This window comes from Cicer arietinum, chromosome 3 (genome assembly GCF_000331145.2).
Source record: "Cicer arietinum cultivar CDC Frontier isolate Library 1 chromosome 3, Cicar.CDCFrontier_v2.0, whole genome shotgun sequence".
Classification (NCBI taxonomy): Eukaryota; Viridiplantae; Streptophyta; class Magnoliopsida; order Fabales; family Fabaceae; genus Cicer; species Cicer arietinum.
Genome location: NC_021162.2, coordinates 66,274,842 through 66,287,600, shown reverse-complemented (window position 1 = coordinate 66,287,600; position 12,759 = coordinate 66,274,842). Strand labels below are relative to the sequence as shown.

At 27.5% G+C, this 12,759-nt stretch overlaps 1 long non-coding RNA gene across 2 annotated transcripts; it reads right to left on the bottom strand.

The window, feature by feature from the left end:
• Positions 1-2,929: 2,929 nt before the first annotated feature.
• Positions 2,930-7,186, bottom strand: LOC101497266 (uncharacterized). Of its 2 annotated transcripts, XR_003472004.2 has the most exons (3): positions 5,581-5,899; positions 4,738-4,895; positions 2,930-4,569 (listed from the first exon to the last, which is right to left on the bottom strand). It is a non-coding gene; the product is annotated as an uncharacterized lncRNA (long non-coding RNA). The 2 variants fall into 2 exon arrangements; XR_001143541.3 differs by having other exon boundaries at positions 2,930-4,895; positions 5,581-7,186.
• Between the last annotated feature and the right edge of the window lie 5,573 nt (positions 7,187-12,759).

Sequence of the window (12,759 nt, the reverse complement as noted above, 5' to 3'; positions counted from 1 at the left end):
TAATCTTTGTTCAAAATAAAGATTAACAAAATTTTATTACAAAGTATTTTATCGTCCAAAATCAAACTCGACTTTAATTTAAAAAAAGTCTAAAAATTTGATCATAAAAGTTTTCTTATAATAAAAAAGAAACTGAGAAAATTAATATGGATACAAAAGCATTTTAAATTTAGAATAAGTACAAAAACTAAAACTAAAAAAGAGCAAATTGAGTGATTAGTGAAAATAGGTAGAAACTTGGTCAGATATGGTCTTGAAGAAGATAAGAGATGCAATAATTGCTAGATCTATGTAGAGACTAACAAAATAAGAGAGATTGAGATGAGGCTACAACAAATCTGGAACCAACAACAATGTTATGTTGGAAAAATCTTGTCAGAACTAGAACTTACTACTAAGAAGACGTACCAGAGCATATGAGGGGGAAATATTGAGAAGAGGCGCTAGGTTAATTTGTTGCATACGGTCGGTTTCGGATACCAACAAAGTTGAATCTCACCACCCGCACCCGTTCAAATAAAGCCGACTAAAATTGATTTTATCAAAACGTTGACTCGTGACCCTACTTTCATCCGTCCGATTGCTTCACTTTCTATACTGTTTTGTCGGTTCTGGTAGGACCTCGGATTCCTGTCCACCCCTAGTGTTAAATATGTACCATGATCAAAATGAGAGCCTTGCACGAAAGAATGCATGAAAGGAAGTAGTACTAGATCGAGTAGCCTTCTTGTCATACACGAGACGATACTTCCCTTCATTCTTATCTTTTTCTAATTGCGGCTTAATAGCCTTACCTTCAATGTCCCAATTAATGAAGCTTTGACATATAATATTTTTTGGAGTAAATTTATCTCCATATATATATATATATATATATATATATATAATATACTTATATATATTTATTATTCTTGTCACTAATTTATATATAATATAATTTAGAAAGTGTATATCAATAAACTACATATTATTTTACACTAATACACATTAGATGAAAAGTAATATTTTAGAAAGAGATAGTGAAATTTTGAATTCAAATAAAAAATGTGTACATCGATAATGTATGTTTTTATTTTATTTTGATGTGTAAATTAGCAAACTCTCGTAAAATTTATTAATTTATACATCTATAATTTAAAATGCATATATTAGTAATTTACATATTTTCTATTTAAATATTAATACATATTTATTGAAATAATGTTTTAGAGATAATAAAATTGTGTCCAAATAGAAATTAAGTGAATAGTTTGTTAATATACATTTAATTTGTTTTATTAAATACATTTAACTTTTAGTGTCTATAAATTAACAACCCCATATTCAGTTTATCTTCATAAATTATGTGACCAAATTTAGAATCTTAGATCATTTAATTCATTCAATTATATATACATTTAATTTATGTATTACATAATAAAAATTTGATGGATTGGATTTAATTTATCTAATCTTTATTCAAAATTCAATGAATTACATTTATTAAGTTTTAAAAATATATTTTTGGATAAAAACTATTTTTTAACGTAATACTGTTTTAAAAAACATTATTTATTAATTTTTTAAAAACTGATTTAAATTTATTATTTTACAAAAAAAATGATTTTTAGGTTATATTAGTTATTATTTTTTAAACAAATTTATTAAAAAAGAAATTTCATTATTTTATTTTAAAAAACAACATTTATTAATTTAAAAAATAATAATTAGATATTATAATTTATTTTTTATTAATTACCTATAATTTAGAATGTGGATATTTGTAATTTACATATTTTTATTTAAATATTAATACACATTTATTGAAGGAATCTTTTTAAAAGCGATAATAAGATTGTGTCCAAATAGAAATTAAGTGTCTAGCTTGTTAATGTACATTTAATTTGTTTTATTAAATACATTTAATTTTTAGGTGTCTATAAATTAACAACTCCATTTTTAGGTGTTTATACATTTAATCTTCATAAATTATGCAGTTTACTTGCCCAAATTTAAGATCCTAGATTTATTGGCGACTTATAACATATGGGTTGAGTATGTGTAGTTAATGGACACGACTTGTTCGCTCCTAACATAGGGTTTGACAGGTAAATTTGCATATCATTACGACATTGCTTCGTTAATAGTGACTAAAAAGCTTCATTAATTGTGACCAATTTTATTTATTTATATATAATAGTGACTAAAAAGAAAATAAAAAATAACTTTTAAATAAAAAAAAATATTTTTTATAATTTTAAATTTTGAATTGCACAACTTTTAATTTTGATTCTATATTTGTTTCTTAAACAAATGTTTTTAAGACTATTATCAACATTTTATTTTTTTTAAGCAAGATATATATATTATTAAGGAGAACATAGTACTCCAACATAATCCATCAAAATGAAATTACAACAATTTTAGACATTTCATGGGATTGGAGTAAAGAAAATATGTGATTAGCTACGACCAATTCTGCAGCTAATTTGTAGCAAATCTCTAGCAAACAAAGTTGGCTACATGTTAACTGCCAATCGGCTACAAAATTGGTCGTGGCATGGATTCAGAGACTAATTAACTGCAAAATTAATTTCTAACTAATCGGAAGCGGATATTGAAAAAAACATAGCTAATTATGTAGTAAATCTCCAGCTATATAACTTTGATATTGCCGGAGCAATTTCGCAGTAAATCTCTAACTAAATATGCATAGCTTTTTGGAGGCTTTACCTAGCTATTGAATATTCATTTTCTATTTTGCTATATCGTATATATTAATCATTGGATCATTATTAGTTTCATCAATTATATTTTGGTTTGTCCAAATAACGTTATCATACCTTCAACTGACGTATACTCCGTTAAAATAACATAATCACATAGGAAAGCCGCCTCAAATCTAAAATGTGCAAATTAAACATATAACTAAAACTAGTACACCTTAAAGTAATATAAACTTTGTTAGAATTTCATTCCATATACGTCATTGTCTCAATCTTCAAAGACTTGTTCAAAACAAGTATCTCTAAAACTCTAAAAAAAAAAATAGGCTCCAATACATCTAACAATATAAAGAAATGAGCCACTAAGAAGATATCAGTCTCTCCATTACCTTCGAATAACTTTCAAGAATAGACAGTCCTACATCCTGTAAGAAAAGCAACATTCCAAAGAAGTTTATTTAGTAGCAAGTCAACTAATCATAAATCACTTATAAGGCCAAAGTGGTAGCATCTAGACTAGAAGCTATACACAAACGTTTATCACATAGACATAATATCATCAATCGTCAATATGGATCATGAAACTAAGAAAGTGATACTGTGTATTATGTTAGTAAATCATACTGCACTTAACCTTTAGGACTCAAAGATATGCCTTAAGCTCAACCCTATATTTGGCTCTAACTTTAATGTGGATTCCTGTTCTTGTTCAATACATTTTCCGGTGGTAAGAATTGTTCCTAAAGGAAGAAAAAAAATTGATGCGTGCACCAGTTCATTATAAAATTTTATGATGGTACATTTATTGTATGTGCCTGATATGAAACAACTAGGTGAATCGCTATACGAGCATTAGGTAAGTGCACAAGTCAAAAAAATATGGCTGCCTATTTTAGATGAAAAAACATGCAATAAATATATGAAATTATCAAGTGATCCATCATATATGTCAGTAGGAAAAAAAGTGTAACTACTAACTTGAGCTTCACAAACATAATTCTATTAGTCACGCCAATTGATCATAAATTTAAAATTGTTAAAGCCATTTAATGTATCAAATGGATCATACTTAGCACCTATCACATGTACTAATTACAACTTCCTATTAAATAACACAAATAAATAATAGCTCCTATTTCTTGTATTTGTATGTCTTGACTACTACCTTGGCAACTTTCTACCACTATGTTGTAAACTTTTATATACAACTAAAAGACTACAAGAAAATTAACAATAAAAGAAAAGTGAAGGGATCTTATTTGATTGTTCTTGTTGATATTCATGGTAAGAAGCCACCACTACGATTGTTAGAAGAGAGGTCCCTACACAGATTTTCAACTCATAATAGTGAATATTACTGTTCTTATATGATAAATTAAAGCTCCAAATATGCCTTACGAGTTTTAGATATGACGGCAAATAGTGGACCTCTGCATCAGGTTGCCATGTATATAGTGTCAGAAATGGAATTTCAAAATTATAATCTAAGCAAGTATCAAATTGTCAACCTCTGAATCAGGTTACAGTGTATATAATATACAAAACAATGTTGTAACTTTAGAAAAATGCTACCAGTTTGAAACTTGGAGCCTAGAACCTGCACCACCAACAAATCAACTAGAGAGTAAACTGTGAAAGACAAATACAATATCCTAACTCAAGTCTTGATGGAAAAATGATCTGTTACAGGATATCAGGTTACTAAAATTAGATTCATAGTAATTTGGAATAGTGCACCTTTTAGTTGTCCCAAAGCCTCCTCATTAAGCTTCAACGTCACAAGTTGTCCAAAAGGTTCTTCACCTTTGATATTATAAAATGTATTTCCAATATTTTGTCTGGATGCTATTTTTTAGGAATTCAACTGCAATATTTTGTATAAAGAATTTCATAAATATATTAAGAATGACCAACCACTGAGCTTGTAGGAAGCCATGCAATGCTGGCTTAGATGTTCTAAATTCCTAAGTGCAAATTAATGTACAATGAAATGATAAATTACTATCCGTAACATGAACAAAGATATGAATACCTTATCGGCAATGTAAGTAATATGCCAGTGGAGATGACTAAAATGAGGTATATAATTACTAGAGAAAGAAAAAAGTACGACAATAACAATTAGTCACAATAGTTCCTAGAAAATTTCAATAGTATCCACAACACAACCTCCCTTAGTTTTAAGCAAGCCTGCATACAAATCATCACACAATTAGCAACTAAACCTTTTAATTTTGACATGCATTTTCATAGTCTTTTCTTATATACATAAGTATCTTCTGCACTTTGTAAGAAGGATTCAGGCCATATGCTAATAATTTATTTTTTTAAAATTGCCATGTTGCTAAATACTGAATCTAAATAACAATTTAAGCATAATAGAATGACCTACAAGAATCTAAATACATGAAACCTAATTGAGTGAATGCATCAAGTGAAACCTAAAAACTCAGAACAAAAGTTAAGCACAATAGAATTACAATCACGAAGAGGCAATAGATCAATAACAAAATTATTTCCAAATCTTCACCTATTGATTCATTTGAGGTGATTTCATCTTAGTTTACGTTTAAATACTTCGAAAGGATTCTAAGTAGTGTCTGAAACTTGAGCTTCGCAAAGAACACCATAGTTATGAATTATACATTCTACAAATCACTATCTACTACAATCTTACAAATGAATAAATCAAAATCACAATTTGAAACAAATTGCTATCGCCAAGGATTAGCGTTGTACAATTTGACCTAATCTACAAATGTAAGTTAAACAGTTTAAAAAATCAAAGAAATTGAACAGACAGGGAAAAATCAGAGGTTATAGTGACTAAGAAGAAGGTGAATTTAAAGAAGGAATTGAAGACATGAAAACTCACCTATTAGAACCAGATTTTTTATAAACGAGATAGAGATTCTGAGTGCGGGTGAGTGAGATTGAGAGAGCAAGGAATTTATTATGAGTGTTCTTATGAGCGAGAGCGAGAAACTTCTTAGAGGGAAATTCAGAGAGGGAGCGCAATGTTCCCGAATGAGCCAGGACGATAGGTGTTTCTGAATGGGCAAGTGTTTCTTTTTTAAAAGACCTGTGTTTATAATTGATAGTTAGTTAAAAACAATATACTGTTGCTAGTTAAATGTCACTTCATTAACTACTAACCAAATCAGTGGTGAAATAATTGTAGCAAATAACCGGATTTCTTCTTGTGGACTCAAAAATATATAATATTTATTTATTTAAAAATAAAAGACTCATTTTGATATAAATTTAGTTAAATTAGTTCTTATTTGGATGACAGTTCTAAAATTGAGTTTTTTTTTTTATTTGTCAAATGATTGGTCAACTTAATTATTTACATGTAATTTTTATTATATATAAAAAAAAATTAGGTATTTGACAATAATTAAAAATAGTTAATTAAGTTTCTAACAAAAACTCTAAGTTTGTTTGTTTAATTATTGTCATAAACTTAATTGTCTATTTTTAATTCTTGTCAAATACCTAATTGTCACTTTTTAGAGAAATTACGTGTGAGATATAATCAAGTTGATGAGTCAAAAGACAAGTCAGCAAAAAAAAATATAATTTTATAAATGTGGTACATAAAAACTAATTTGACTCAATTTTTTTTAAAGACTAAAACATATTTTTATTTTTTTCAAATGTTAAATTGGAACTCTCAAAATTTCCTAGATCATTACTATTTATTCAAATTAGTAGAATTTACGTGGATCAAAATCAATACAATTCCAATTGTTAAAATTAAATTGAAAGTTATGTGAGCTTTTTTGAGTGGAAGAAGGAGATGATGGGTGAGTGCGTGTTATTATTGGATAGTATTTTTTATTCCAGGAGATTATTACAGACAAAGGTGGTGAATCGGAGGACAAGAGGTGGTTATATGGTCAAAGAGGTGTATAATTTGATATCTAGTCCCTTGCCAAGAGATGCATCATCCGTCCCGTCTTTGTGTGGAAGGTTTTTCAACAAAGACTACCTACAAAAGACAACCTTGCTATAAGAGGTATTGTTATGTCTCCATCTCCCTTACATGTGGCGGGTTTTGGAGAAGAATAGTATATTCAACATCTGTTATCTTATGCCCTTGCTTTGAGAAAGTTTGGACGAGACTTTTGAAGTTGTTCGGAATTAGTTGTGCTGTTCATAAAAATCTGGAGGCTCGTGCTTATCAATTTTTTGGTCTTTCTCACATGGGAAAGGAAGTTTGTTCTAAACTTGACACTATTTAGATGTTTTGTGTATGGTCGATTTGGATGGCGTGAAACTCTATTGTGTTCAATCAGGTGGATCTTAATGTCAATATATTGCTCGAGAAGATAAAGACGCTTTCATGAAAATGGGGTTAAAACTAAGGATGTAAGTTTCAATCATGACTTCAATTTTTGGTGCACTAAACTGTGGGGTTGCTTGAATTCGACTGACGTATAATGTCTTAACTTTTGATGTGCTTGTTTGCCTTTATGTTTTCGGGGACTGCAATTACCTCCATATATTTTGTATTTAAATTCTTAGTACATCTTGTACTTTGAATTTGCTTAATTTAATGTAATTTTTTAGTTGATTAAAAAAAAACTCATGAGTATCTAAATTTATAATATAAAAAGGAAAAATGTGAATATTTATGTCTCTAGAAATTTAATGTTGACAATGTAAAAATTATTGATTGAATCGACACTATATCTAAGTTGATTCGATAATTTAAACTAAATTAACATTACAATAAAACCGAATATTAAAATAACATCATATCAAGACGAAGAACAACATAATATTAAACTAAGACAAATAAATAAATAATATTAAATATATAAAAATTATTTATTTATATAAAAAATATTAAATAAATGAGAGATTAAAGATAAGAGCAGAAATTGTCAAATTTAAAAATAAAAAATAAAAAGTCGTCGGAATATAGATAACCAAGTTTTCTACCCTCCCTATTAATGAAAATGAAGCATCCGCATGACATAAATTTTACTATTAATTAATTTTTCAATACTACTATTAATTTAATGTTGTTATTAGGCGTTTGAGCTATTAATTATCTATTAAATATTTTAATCCTAGATTGTTGGCCCTACCTGACAATTTATAATGCACGCGGGAATTAACACCTTCACATGCATAAATTGTCTAGACATAGATCTACAACGTGGTATTTAGGGGCAGCTGCCCCTAATTATTTGTATGTTTTACTTGTAGTTATTGAATAGCCACTAAAAATTATGAAATAATTCAATATTTAATAATATGAAGCACAAATTCTTAAATGATTATTGATAGTATTTAGAATAAAAGATATATTTGATGGTATTGAAAATAAATAAATAAAATTATATAAAAATTTAAAATACAAAACACATTAAAAAATGTAGTTGATAAATATTAAAGTGTCTCTTTTTCGTAGGTACAAAATGATATGGGCTCTAGTCTTCTGTTTTTTTTTTTTTTTTTTGTGATATGTAGGTTCCAAGTTTTTGTTTAATGATAGTTAAACTGTTATTTTATTATTTATGTATTTTTTTTACATTAATATTTAAAAATTTCTGAATTTATTATTGAATAAGTAATTTATTAATAATATTCGTCCAAAAAGAATTCATCTTTTAAAAGTAAGAAAGAATGAATTTAAAAAATAAGTGTAACGAAAAAAGAGGATGTCACCACATTCCAATAATCAAAATTTACATTTGACTTGGTGTATTTGTACACCCCATAAAAATCAAAATTCGCCCATCCACCCTATGTAATAATACTCACAAGTTCCCTTCACCCTACAATTTGTAGTCATATACTATTTACGTCTTTCTGGGTTACTTGCTATTCTTGTAAAAAATGTTTGCTCTCAAGTATCACTTTGTTGAAAATAAAGAAGATAGTGTCGTTGAATAAAATATAGTCAAGAGAATACAATTAATAACCTAAATTTAAAACAATCACAATAAAATTTAGAGAAGATTCACTTCAAGACATATGTGTTCATATAGATTCAATATTCAATTGTATCTTCCATGTTTGAAACACATGAGCTCATGAGTAACACATCTCTTTATGTGGTGACTTAATCAAATATATGCATGGAAATTGAGTGTGTAGTGCTTTGTCGGGGGTGAATATATGTCTTTCTTTAGCACATGCATGCAAGGGGTTTTAAGTTTCTTGAGCTTCATTTCTAATCTACTTATTTTAATTATTAATAAAATTTACACTATTATTAATATAAAATTCAATAATTAAATTGTGCATCTAATAATTAAACTGTGATATAAGAAAAAAAATTACATTAAAAAAATATATATTTACTAGTGTTATTCTTTGTGAGTAAGAGGAGTTCATGCATAAATATTACTTTATCTGTCTTATACTAAATGCATTTAATGTTTTTGTCCACGTGTTAAGATAAGTAATATTATAAAAAGGAGGAAATTTATTTTACTAACCTACTTTACCTCTAATCATTGAACTGTTGTAAAAAATTAATATTATAAATTAAAAAAAAAAAAAAGTCATTTTAAATAAAAGAAATTACTAGTATTATTCTTTGTGAGTTGGAGAAGTAATTCGCTGTCATGTATATAGGTAATCCACGTGCCTCCCCTAAATAAAGTCAGGAAATGAGAAAATCGGTGTGGATATATATTCAGACACAGTACATGCATCTGAATCGTAACGCGGCTTTGGTGGTCCTTGACTAATACCACGTGTTCTTTTTTCCCGTAAAGAGACCATTGACTCAGGTCTCGGTTGAATCTCCGCCGTAGGATTTTCCGTGGAGTAGTTGATATTTGATAACGGGCCTGAAAACTTTTACGTACATAAGGAAACAGTGTACCGCTCTAGCGGTATAGTAACCATAGTTTTCGTCAAAGATATAAAACCCACCGCGTAGGGCCCAGATTCTGACATCAAGCAGATGCACTGTAGGAAGGCCGCATGTTATAATTTCTCCCTCACTTGCGTTTGGACTTCGGCGTTTGCGTTAATTGTTACCAGCAAATTCCGCTTCTTTGTTTTCGTTTAGTGTGATTCACGTTTCTGTCGCCACGTTTTATAAATCATCAATTTTTAATTCGTACTCTCCTTATTAAATAGCGAATATCTTAATTCTAGTTCAACCTACATTTGTTAAGTTAATGTTTTGTTCTAAATTCAATTTTAGGATATCAAAATTATGTGTTTATCTCTGATTTATCTTTAAAAAAATAATATCAAATACTATACTTAATTTCCAAAATTTAAGTAATAATGAAACAAGAAAGAGTGAATATATTTAATTTAAATTTAAAATAAATAGATCAAAATTATTTTTACTTCTTTTTATTTTTATTTTAAAATGGAGACAATATTTACGCAACATCAAGACTTTTATTTTATTTACAAAAGCTAGCACATTCAAAAAGATTAATCGTTTATGTTGGTAATCATAAATTCACGAAAAACTAAAAGTAATGTTATTAATAAAAATATAAAAAAGATACAAAAGACCTTAAGAGAAATAAATATGAAATAGACAATGAGTAACAAAACAGTAGCGAAATGTATTTGGACCAAAAGAAGAATGACATGATTTCAACAAGTAAAAGATTGAGATGAAACCCCAAATAAATCAATTCATCAGCACTACAATTACATAAATGTTAAATACACGAGACCTTCAATTTCATTGGAAAAAATAGCCTATCTTAGCGAGCCAATCAATAAAAAAATTGCCATATTTGAAGGTATAATGAAAGCTAAGAGTAAGCATGAACTTTATAACTTTCGATAAGATTTACATTCACCGAACAACATAAAGGCGGTTGTTTGGATTCCCTTCATCAATGTGAACGAGAGCAAGTTTAGAATCAGATTTGCAATAAAGACAATGAACAATATAGCTAACAATTCAGCTTTAACATTGCTAGTAATGCCACATAATCCAAAAAAAAAAATCATTCACCAATGTTTTTAAGAATGATGTCATCATAATCGTATATAATCATATTATGTCAGGAGTTAGAAGGAACTGTTAAGAGAAACCAAACGCGTGGAACCAACAACAGAACAATGTTCAAAATTACAAGAGATCATTTCAACGCTATATCTTTGTCATGCTCTAAATCAACAAAAGAGAACACACATAATCATACACGAGGACAAACAATCACCCGTATATTTGACATGCCATTCCTTGGCAGCATGTCCTTTTATAATTTCCACACGGACACCGATACTATTGACCACACAATATTGATCAATTTTGATAGACATAAGGACACCTATAGCTCTAATATTTAGTTCAATAATTTCTCTATTTAAATGTGGAAGCGTTTTTGCATTAATTTTTATTTAATGTTTTTGTATTCAATATTATATACAAGTATAAGAATTCTTGTTAAGACATTTTTCATAGAATGTGAATAGTTGTTTTTTAATATGATATTAGATTTCGACCGTATTTTTTGTCGTAAGTGTTGGAGTATTTCTTATATTCTTTTTTAATAATAATAGTTTGTTTATAAAAAAACATATGAGCCAAATTTGTTTTAATTCGATTATTTTGTTTAAACAGCCAAACTTAATAATTAATCGTTATATTAATACTTTTTTATTAGATTTGAATCCGGATCCACCAATTATTAATTCTTAACTCAAATCAGTTTACTTTTTTGGACTAAAGACAATATTCATTCATTTAAATCGATAAAAATAAATATATTGATCGAGAACAAAACGATTCAAAGTAGCTAAAACCAAAAAGAATGAATATGAGAACAAATTTATAACATTCATGTTAATAGCATAAAATAGAAAAATATCTACAAATATGACAAAATTGAATTTTTCGAAATACTCATGTCTTTAGCGTTAAAATGTATGAAAACGCCAAAGTTATTGATTGAGTATGCACTAGATCGAAACTAATATGTCAATTTAAACTAAACGAATGACACAACAAGACGAAAAATCAAAATACTGCATCAAGTTAAAAAATAAAAAACATCACTCTAAAATGACAAAACTACAAACAAAAAAACTAAATATATATAAAAATTAATTATTTAAATAACAGATCAAAGAAAATGATTTAGAGGGGTGATTTGGATAAAAATTGACCTTAAATCACCTCCTCTTAAATAAATAAATAAAACAAAATAAAAGAAAAACAAGAAAATGGTTTAACTAACTACTTGTCTTCCTAAATTTGATTTAATTAATTTAAATATAAACATGTCTTGATTCAAAATCAAACTTTGTCGTAGAATTTATTAGGATAACAACTAATACCATCAGTATCACATAATCCGGAAAAACAATATATATTAAAGAAAGAAAAAACCATTAACGACACCAAAGACTCATATCGTAATTAAGGTGGCTTCGTTATGTCCTCATCTTAATTATTATATAGGCTAAATTACATCTGTGATCCCTTAACTTAATTTCAGGTAACGTTTTAGTCCTTTATTTTTTTTTTCCCGACTTGGTCATTTATTTTAATTTTAAGTGACAATTTGATATTTTATGTTTTAAAATTTCAACAATGTTATCCTTTTTTATACAAAAATTCAAAAAAAAAAAATCAATCAAAACTCATAAAATTAATTATATTCTTCAATAAAATACAAATTTCATCAAATTCGTAAAGCAAATCTTCAAATAAACTTATATTTTCATACTTTATTTGATATTGTTAGGAATAAAGGACTAAATCGGGAAGAAATAAAAAAGATAAAGGACTAAAACGTTACCTGAAATTAAGTTAAGGGACCACAGATGTAATTTAGCCTATTATATATATATATATATATATATATATATATATATATATATTAATAATATTATTTCATTGTTATTTTGACAGTGGTGCTATTGTGGTTATTGCGAATCGTTGTTACTTGTTTGTAAGCTTCAAGTCAGACACTACTCGACATCAAGTATGTAATGCATTTTAAATATAGATTAGTAATTATATAATTATTATTGTTATATGATTTTAAAATATTTTTAGACTTGATATTTTATTTTTAAAATTGAGTATAATATTATTTTTAAA